The 8279-nt window shown below is 51.5% G+C and overlaps 1 protein-coding gene across 5 annotated transcripts in view; it reads left to right on the top strand.

The window, feature by feature from the left end:
- Positions 1-328: 328 nt before the first annotated feature.
- B3GAT1 (beta-1,3-glucuronyltransferase 1) overlaps positions 329-8279 on the top strand; it is a 35366-nt gene continuing 27415 nt past the window's right edge. For 3 of the 5 annotated variants that reach the window (XM_060179233.1, XM_060179231.1, XM_060179234.1), the window contains exons 1-2: positions 593-682; positions 1094-1191. The gene's annotated coding sequence lies outside the window, so the exon portion shown is untranslated. Of the gene's footprint in view, positions 683-1093; positions 1192-8279 lie in introns of all 5 variants that reach the window. The other 2 variants (XM_060179235.1, XM_060179232.1) reach the window with 2 other exon arrangements.

The following is an 8279-nucleotide window of genomic DNA, read 5'->3' as shown; positions in this document are numbered from 1 at the left end:
CTCAGGCCCAGCTCCCCAGCCTAACGCCTGGGCCACCTCTGCTGGGGGAGGGCGGGGGGACAAGACAGCCAGGGTAGATGATACCAACCCGGGGAGGGGGGACCTGGCCAACCTCTCTCCGCGCGCCCCCCGCTTCAGCTGGCGAGCTTGGTAGCGACCATCAGAGGCCGGGTCCCGCAGGCTGCTCAAGCGCGCTCCGGGCGGGGGCTGGGGGGGAACCCGGACCGGGGGAGGGGAAGGGGCGGGGCGGGGCGGGGGGGGGGGGAAGGGCGGGGGCGGAGCAGGAGGCGCTGTCAGAGACTCGGCTGCCCGGGCGCATCCGCCGCCGCCGAGGGGACTTCGCGCCCGCGGGCTCGGCTGGGCTCCGGCCGCAAGCCCCGCGCCCCCCCGCCCCCGCGTCCCCTCGGCGCCTCCTCCACCCCCGCACCGCCCCCGCCCCACGCGCACTCCCAGGCTCGGCCACAGCCTCGCTGCGCACCGAGGAGCCCGGCTGGGGCGGCGGGGCTGGGGCTGCGGGCTCGTGGGCGCCGCAAACATGAGGGGGGCCCCGGAGGCCGGGAGCCCGAGAGCCCCGGGGGAGGCAGGGGTGCGTGGCCCGGGGCAGCAGCCGGAGCGCGCCGGGGCGTAGGGGTCGCGGCCCGCGATGGACCACGCTGGGGACGATCCGGACTAGCCGCCTCAGGTCAGTTCCCCGAGCTCCGCGGCCCCGCAGCGCACAGAGCCCCTTTATGCGTCCCCATCTGCACCCACGCCATGTCCTCCGGGTGCGGGTGCGGGTGCGGGTGTGAGGGTGCGGGTGTGCGTGTGCGCGCGCGTGTGTGTGTGTGCGCGCGCGCGCGTGTGTGTGCGTGTGAGTGTGTGTGTGTGTGTGTGTGTGTGTGTGTGTGTGTGTGTGTGTGTGTGTGTGTGTGTGTGTGTGTGTGTGTGTGTCTGGGCTCTCATAAAACGGGGAGCCCAGCCGGCCCGAGGCGCTGCAGCTGAGGGGCTGCAAACCAGCCTAGGTGCTGCCTGTCCCTTTCCGGTGGATGGAATGATGGGGGGACGACTAGAGTCCCATCATTGCTAAGTACTGACCCAGGCTCTGTGCTTCCAGGTCCCCTTCTGCCTCAGCAGGTGGTTCTTAATGGCCCAGAGGAGGAATCAGGGGCCAACACCCTGGCAGCCCTCTTACTCAGCTCTCAGCTCTCATCAGTAAGGATTCTGGAGCTCCGGGCACCAGCAAATTCTTTCTCTTCCAAGATCTGAGCGCTGGGGAGGTTGAGGGGTTGGTAGGTCCTGGCAGCAGAGGGTCCCTGGAACGTTCACTGCAGGGGGGAGGGGGAAGGGAGCTCACCATCCTTCCTTCTGCACCTGGGCTCAGGGTCCTGGTCCAGATCCTCCGGAGTAGGAACTTCAGAAAACGAAACGGAGGCAGGAGAGAAGAAAGTCACAGGGTCTAACAGAGCTGGAGCAAGAAGGTGACAACCTGGACCCAGGGGCTAAGGTTAGGGGATCACCCCCATGCAAGTGCACACACAACATACAAAATACCAACACCATCTTGACAAGTCTCCTTTCACCCGCCTGGCTGGCCAGGCCCGCCTCAGCCATGCCTTGTTTGCAGGGCACCTCACAGAAGCTAGTGCTGAGGGACTAAGGGTCCCTAATACACAGGACTTTGAAAGGAGGTGGGTGCCTCTGCTGGCATGCACTAGCCCCATGCTCTCTCTGCATAAGAACCAATTAGATAAGGGTCCACAGGGACCCTTATCCAAGCCCAGGTTGTGTGTCATGAGACAAGATGAGGTCTCTTTAGTGCACTCACAGCACTCTGGAATTATTCTATGAACTGGTATAGACACCCAAGACACATGGCTTCCTAAGTTCCTTAGCCCTTGGGTAGGGGGGAGTGATCTCACTAGACTGTTGCTCCTGCACCCATGTCTTCCTCCTTTTGCCTATGGCCACCACAGAGACCGAGATATTCTCTTTCAGTGTCTGTTTAGCTGTGGCCATTATTGGCCATCTTGGGCCAAACATCAAGTTCCTCTCTTTGTTCTAATAGGAGGAACCTCTTTTTTCTCAAATCTCTGAAGAAACCATCCCTTCAGCACCCCCCAAAGGCTTCTATTGCATGCCATTTTCCTCTGCCTCTTTTGGTGGGAGCAAGAAGACTCACTGGGGTGAATTCATGGGGAGAATTCAGCACAGGAGTCGAATGCCATGCTGAACCCATTTTTATGCCTAGTCCATAGATATTTGAGAGTCACCCCATATACAGGCACGTTGGAAGCCCAAGCATGCTGAGTTGAATATGCACATCTAGGTTTCTGGGTGAATACATCCAAGCTGTGCACCTGAAGCATGGGCAGGTAAATGGATGAGGTGGGGCCACCCCCTTGACAGGATCAGAACTGGTGGCAGAAAGCAGGAGCTCCTACACAGACCCTGGCTTCAGGTGTCTGTTTCAAGCTTCTAAAGAGGGCTAAAGGGGGTCAGGCAGTAGTGCAGCAGGTTAAGCACATGTGGCATGAAATGCAAGGACTGGCATAAGGATCCTGGTTGGAGCCCTGACTCCACACCTGCAAAGGAGTCACTTCACAGGCGGTGAAGCAGGTCTGCAGGTGTCTGTCTTTCTCTCCCCCTCTCTTGTCTTCCCCTCCTCTCTCCATTTCTCTGTCCTATCCAACAATGATGACATCATCATCAACAACAACAACAATAACAACAATAAAACAACAAGGGCAACAAAGGGGAAATAAATAAAAATAAAAGAGGGCTGGAATCACCCCCCTCACCCACACACACACACACACACACACACACACACTAATTTGAGTGGAAGAGGGGAGGGGAGGGGATGGAGTTTTGTAGCTGAAGGTGCAGGTACAAGCCTGGGCAGGGGAGCCAGGCTCTAGGATGTGGAGAGGATGGGTGGTTCAATTGGACTGGGAATGAGTACAGGCAAAGAGCTGGCCTTGAGCTCCCTTCTGCTAAGAACTGGAGGAGAGGAACAGAGAATCCAGAGTCCCTGAAGCAGGAACCAGGGCCTGTGGGAGCAGGCAGACAAAAGACACAGAAGCACATCCACAGAATGAAAGAAGCCCAGTGGCAGAAGTCTTGCACCCTGTGGTGTGGCAGGGGGTAGGCAAGGCCTCCTCCCCCAGATCCCCAGTGCTGGCAGAGGGATGGCCAGCAGTGAGGCCCCTTGGTGGAGCAGCTGCAATTTTCCAAGAAAGATTTCTCTCCTGATTCTGATGATGTGAGGGGGTGGCACAGGCTATGAGATCAGGAAAGCCCATCCCCCAGGCCTGAGAGCCCTCCCCACCACTTCCAGTCCTCAGTACCATGGAGGTAGGAAAGGGAGGCTTGTGGGGAGACCTCAGCAAGGTTCATATGCCCCCAGGCCTCCAGGCATGAATACCTTTAAGGACCCTGCAGAGACATGAAGAGTACATGCTCTCAGCTGGCCTCCCCTCCATCCCCTACCCCAACCTCCACCTGTAGCTCCATCACCAGCTGAGTGAACAGGTCCTCTAAGTTCTGGCTTCCTAAAGGCTGAGAAACTAGGGACCCCTCATCTTGCCAGGCTGTTTTTAAGTAAAGTTCTAGATGAATGGTATTTTATGTGCTTGTTTTATACACCCTCCTCCACATTCTGCCAGGATCTAGATGGCTTTCAAACATGGGCCAACTTTGGCCAACTTTGGAGTTAGCGTCATGATTCTGTGTGATGGTCTCTCCTACCTCCTGAGCCACCCCACCAATTGTATTCCTACACCTCCCAAATCTGCACCCTAGCTAGGCCCACCTTGGACAGGCAAGCCTTTGTGGCAAGGACAGTCTCCAGTCCTCTTACCTGAACAAGAGCATCAACAGTTCTGTATCTGATCAGTGGCTAGCTCATTCTAATTTATCAGCCAAGTGGTTGTCTAAAAGAAGTTATGCAACTTACATGCACTGCTGACCCCTGGCTTCTCCTGGTCCCCAATGTAAGGTAAAAGGTAATCAAAGCTCACCCAACATTGTATTCATGGCTATACTCTGACTGAGCACCTACTGTGTTCCAGGCTCAGGGCCAGTATGGGGACAGAAAGCATCAAATAAGCCATAATTGGGATTTTTCTCTGTTGCTGTGCAAGGATGATGTGGGTTACTTTTTTTCCCCCCTTTTTGCAGCTCTAGCAAATTTACTTTTCTAATGAGGTTTAGCTCAAGCCAATATTAAAATGAGCCTGAGCTGCCCACACACACCGGCTGACAGTGGGGCAGGCAGCATCCCAGCCAAGTCCCTGTCAGGGATTAAGGTTTTGCTACCAATAAACCCCAAAGTGGAAAGTCTGTGTCTAGATCACCAAGAATTGTCTGGTTTGGGGAATAATCTTGCTCGCAAGGCCTGGGACCCCAGGGCTCAGGGTCAGGGCTTCTTCCCTCTTGCATGTAGGACATGTGAGCTGTTGGGGTGTTTTGTGAAGGAGAGAGGAGTAGAGAGAGCAGAGGTAAGGAAGTGACCTTAGGAACCAGGAGTGGGATTGTGAAGCCACTTCCTAGGTTGGGGCTCTGGCTCTGCTGGTCTTCACCTGTGTGCATGGCCCTTCATCTCTCTCCATCTTGCTTCTTTCTTTCTGAGGTGGGTGAACAGTCTGCACTCAATAATCGTGAGGTCTTCTTAGGCCCAGGTCTCTAAGCTGTTCATCTGAGTGTCATCCAGAACTGCTTAGAGTTCCACACTAGAATAGGTGCCTGCTCTCCTCACACAAGGTAGTGCTGCATTCACACCTGTCATACTGTGTGGTTGTGGTTCCAGGCAGATAGCATAGAACCCACAGTATTCCCAGACTCACTGCACCATTGCTGTCTCCTCACAGATGGCTTAGCAAGGTGACAGAAACTGGACTCCAATCCCAGCCCTGCAGTTTATCAGCTTTGTGGCCTTAGGACTTTCCTTACCTTCTCCATGCCTCAGCTTTCTTGTCTCTAAAAGCGTGACAATAAGAGGATATTGATGAGGCCTGGAACAAGTCATCACAGTTAACTGTTAATCCTCCAGATCTTGCAACAGTGAGTGTCTTGCTGAGAAATGTTCATTTTTCATCTACTGAACAATTTATGAGGATCAGTGAGATAGCTCATTTGTATAGTGCATTGCTTTGTCAGATGCATGACCCAGGTTCAAGTCCAGCCCCCACCACACTGAAGGAAGTTTTGGTACTGTGGTCTCTTTTACTCTATGCCTTTCTGCCTCTGTCTCTAGCATTCAAAAAACAATTCATGTAACAAACACTTAGTGAACACTCTGCTTGGCTCCAGGCACAAAACCAGGGGCTGCCACTGTTGGTAATCACCTTGTTTACAGCTCTGCCCCTTCCTGAGCCTCAGTTTCTTCACCTGAGATGGAAGAATGGCCAGATAATGGCACCTGCATCACTTGTCCCTGAGGAGATTTTTTTTAAAGTGTCTGAACACAGCCAGGTAAACAGGTACCAACATTGTTAGAAATTGGTGCAACTAGGGGGGGCAGGTGGTGGTGCATCTGGTTGAGCATACATGTTACAGTGTGCAAGGACTTGGGGTCGAACTCCCAGTCCCCATCTGCAAGGGATGCAAGTGATGAAGGAATGCTGCAGATCGATCGATCTCTCTCTATCTCTCTCTTCCTCTCTCTCTCTCTCTCTCTCTCTCTCTCTCTCTCTCTCTCTTCCTCCTTTCCTCCCTCCCTCCATACCTCCCCCTACCCTTTCTATTTCTGGCTGTCTCTATCCAATAAATAAAGATAATTTTAAAAAATGAAAAAAAATGCAACTTGGATGGGGCAGACAGCATAATGGTTATGCAAAAAGACTGTCAAGAACGAGGCTCTGCAATCTAAGGTTCAATCCTTTGCCCCACCATAAAGCAGAGCTGAGCAGTGCTCTGGTAAAATAATAGTGATGGTGATGATGATGATACAACTAAAGTTTTGTTTCACTAGATACATTCTCACAAAAAAATAATAAATCTCTAGAGCCTCCATACATTCAAAATAGAAGGAGTAGATGAGAACCCCAGCTGCCACCAGCTTCGTGCTACATGGAAGCAGAATTGGCAACTTGAAAGCCTCATGCCTGGGTGAGCCCCTCCCTGGTCCTGAGGGAAAGAAATCTAGGAGGCTGACCTGAGCCCAGTAGAGGAACACAGTCTGCAGTGAGACAGGCCTGGAGCCTCCCAGGATTTGGAGAGCAGCTGGGTGACCCAGGTTCTTGTCACAGCTGCGCCAGCAATTCAGTGTGTAACAGAAATGTCTAAAATATGAATTGTGTGACTCCTTACCCAACCATGTCTACTTCTTTTATTAAATTAATTTACTAGAAAGAGAACAAAACCAAAGCATCATTCTGGTACCTGCAATGCAGAGGATTGAACTGGGGACCTTGTGCTCACAGGTCAGACTCTACCTGCTGTGCCACCTGCCAGGCTGTCCCAGTCTGCTTTTTACCTCAGGAATCAGTTCACAAAATGCTCCAGGGACCTACAGAGGAGAATGGCCTGAGGAACAAAGATTTGTCTTTCTTAGCCACACACTGGGCCATGAACACGGCAGCATCTGTGTTAGTGTTCTCTGTGTGTGTACATGTGTGTGTTTGTGTGTGTATGTTTGTGTCCATGCAAGTAAGCATATATGACTCATTTTTTAAATTTTTATCCCTGCTTTATTTTTTATTGTTTATTTTTATATTACAGAATTACATGTCGATAGAGGTTTGAATGCACACCATTCCCACAAGCAGAGTTCTGAATCTTCACTCTCCCCACTGCAATCCATCACAGTTTTCCCTAAAGTTGTAGACATGGGCCAACCATCTTCTCTACAACTATCTGTCCACATTTATATATATAGTTGTTCCACCCTTTTTATTAAATTCAATCCTCTATTCCCGTCCAAGTCACTCATGAAACCATAGCTACCTCTATATGTCCCTCTCCTTTTCCTTCTCTCTCTCTCTGGGTGCTGATGGAGCTGGAGTTCAGAGTCCTCTTATCTTCATCCTATCACTTCTCCCCCTCCGGGAGTATGGATCAAGGTTGTTTTGGGGTGCAGAAGGTAGGAGTTCAGGCTTCTGTAGCTGCTTCTCCACAGGTCAATCCATACCCAAGCCTGTTTCTGTCTTTACCTAGTGAACCAGAGCTCTGGAGATGTGAGGGTCCCAGATGCACTGGTGAGGTCATGTGCCCAGAGAAGTCAGGATGGAGTAATGGTAGTATCTGTAACTTGGTGTCTGGAATGTGGCATGACCTAAGTTGAGACAAATTGGTTAATGAACAGAAACCAAAAAGTAGGATTAGAACAGATGAGATTAGGGATTTTAGAGTAGAAGAAAGCCAGGACATCCATTTTAGGCATATTCCTGGGGGGTACACAACTATGGTAGTTTTGCTTGAGTTGGTAGCTAACCTGAGATTGGATAAGAATATTGTCTGAGAGAATGGTATCAGAGTAGAGAAAACAAGCTAGGAAGTTGAATTAGGGTGGGGAATAGCTCCTATCCTTGAAAAAAAAAATCTGTGGCTAAAATTAACTATTTACCTCCATTCACTTGGATATATATATATATGTGTGTGTGTGTGTGTGTGTGTGTGTGTGTGTGTGTCACTGGAACCTGTGTAACCTCTAAGTCCCTATTAGTCTGAGCTTATAGCTCATGGTCACATCTGAGGAACACTGCAGGCTGCACTCATTTCAAGAGCAGTCTTTTTTGAGTGGCAGGGTAGGATACCCCAGTCTCCCTTCAGAGACTATGGCTATCCCTACTGTCATTGCTTTATGGTAAGGGCAAGTTCCTGGGAGGGCCCACACGATGCTGTTCCTTATAGAAGCAACCAACCACATATGATTCTTGGCTGCTTCCTTCTTTGTGTAGATAAGGGAGCTGATGGCCAGAGAGAGTTCTCTCTTGTCTTGGGTCACACAGCACCTTAGCACCATGTCCACAACTATGTTCTAAGTCTGCTAGCTTCCTTCCTATACCCATCTCTCTGCCTGACCTTATGGTGAGACAGAAATGAGAGCCTCCCCCTGGTGTGTGGTAGGGGAGGTCATCAATGAGACCACCGGAACCACTTTTCTGCAGGCTGGGCCAGGTCTTCTCCATCTAGCTGACAGCCTCCCTGAGAGCCAGTCTAGACTATCTCCAGCTAGGCCACAGGGGAGTTCTGCCTTCCAGGCCCTATGTGCAGAATTGTAATTAAATCAGTGAATCATTAGCCTCCCCTTAGATGTCTGTGGGTTCTACCAGCAAAGTAAGCAGGTCAGCCTAGAAACT

This window comes from Erinaceus europaeus, chromosome 20 (genome assembly GCF_950295315.1).
Source record: "Erinaceus europaeus chromosome 20, mEriEur2.1, whole genome shotgun sequence".
NCBI lineage: Eukaryota > Metazoa > Chordata > Mammalia > Eulipotyphla > Erinaceidae > Erinaceus > Erinaceus europaeus.
This window is presented reverse-complemented; position numbering and strand designations above follow the sequence as displayed.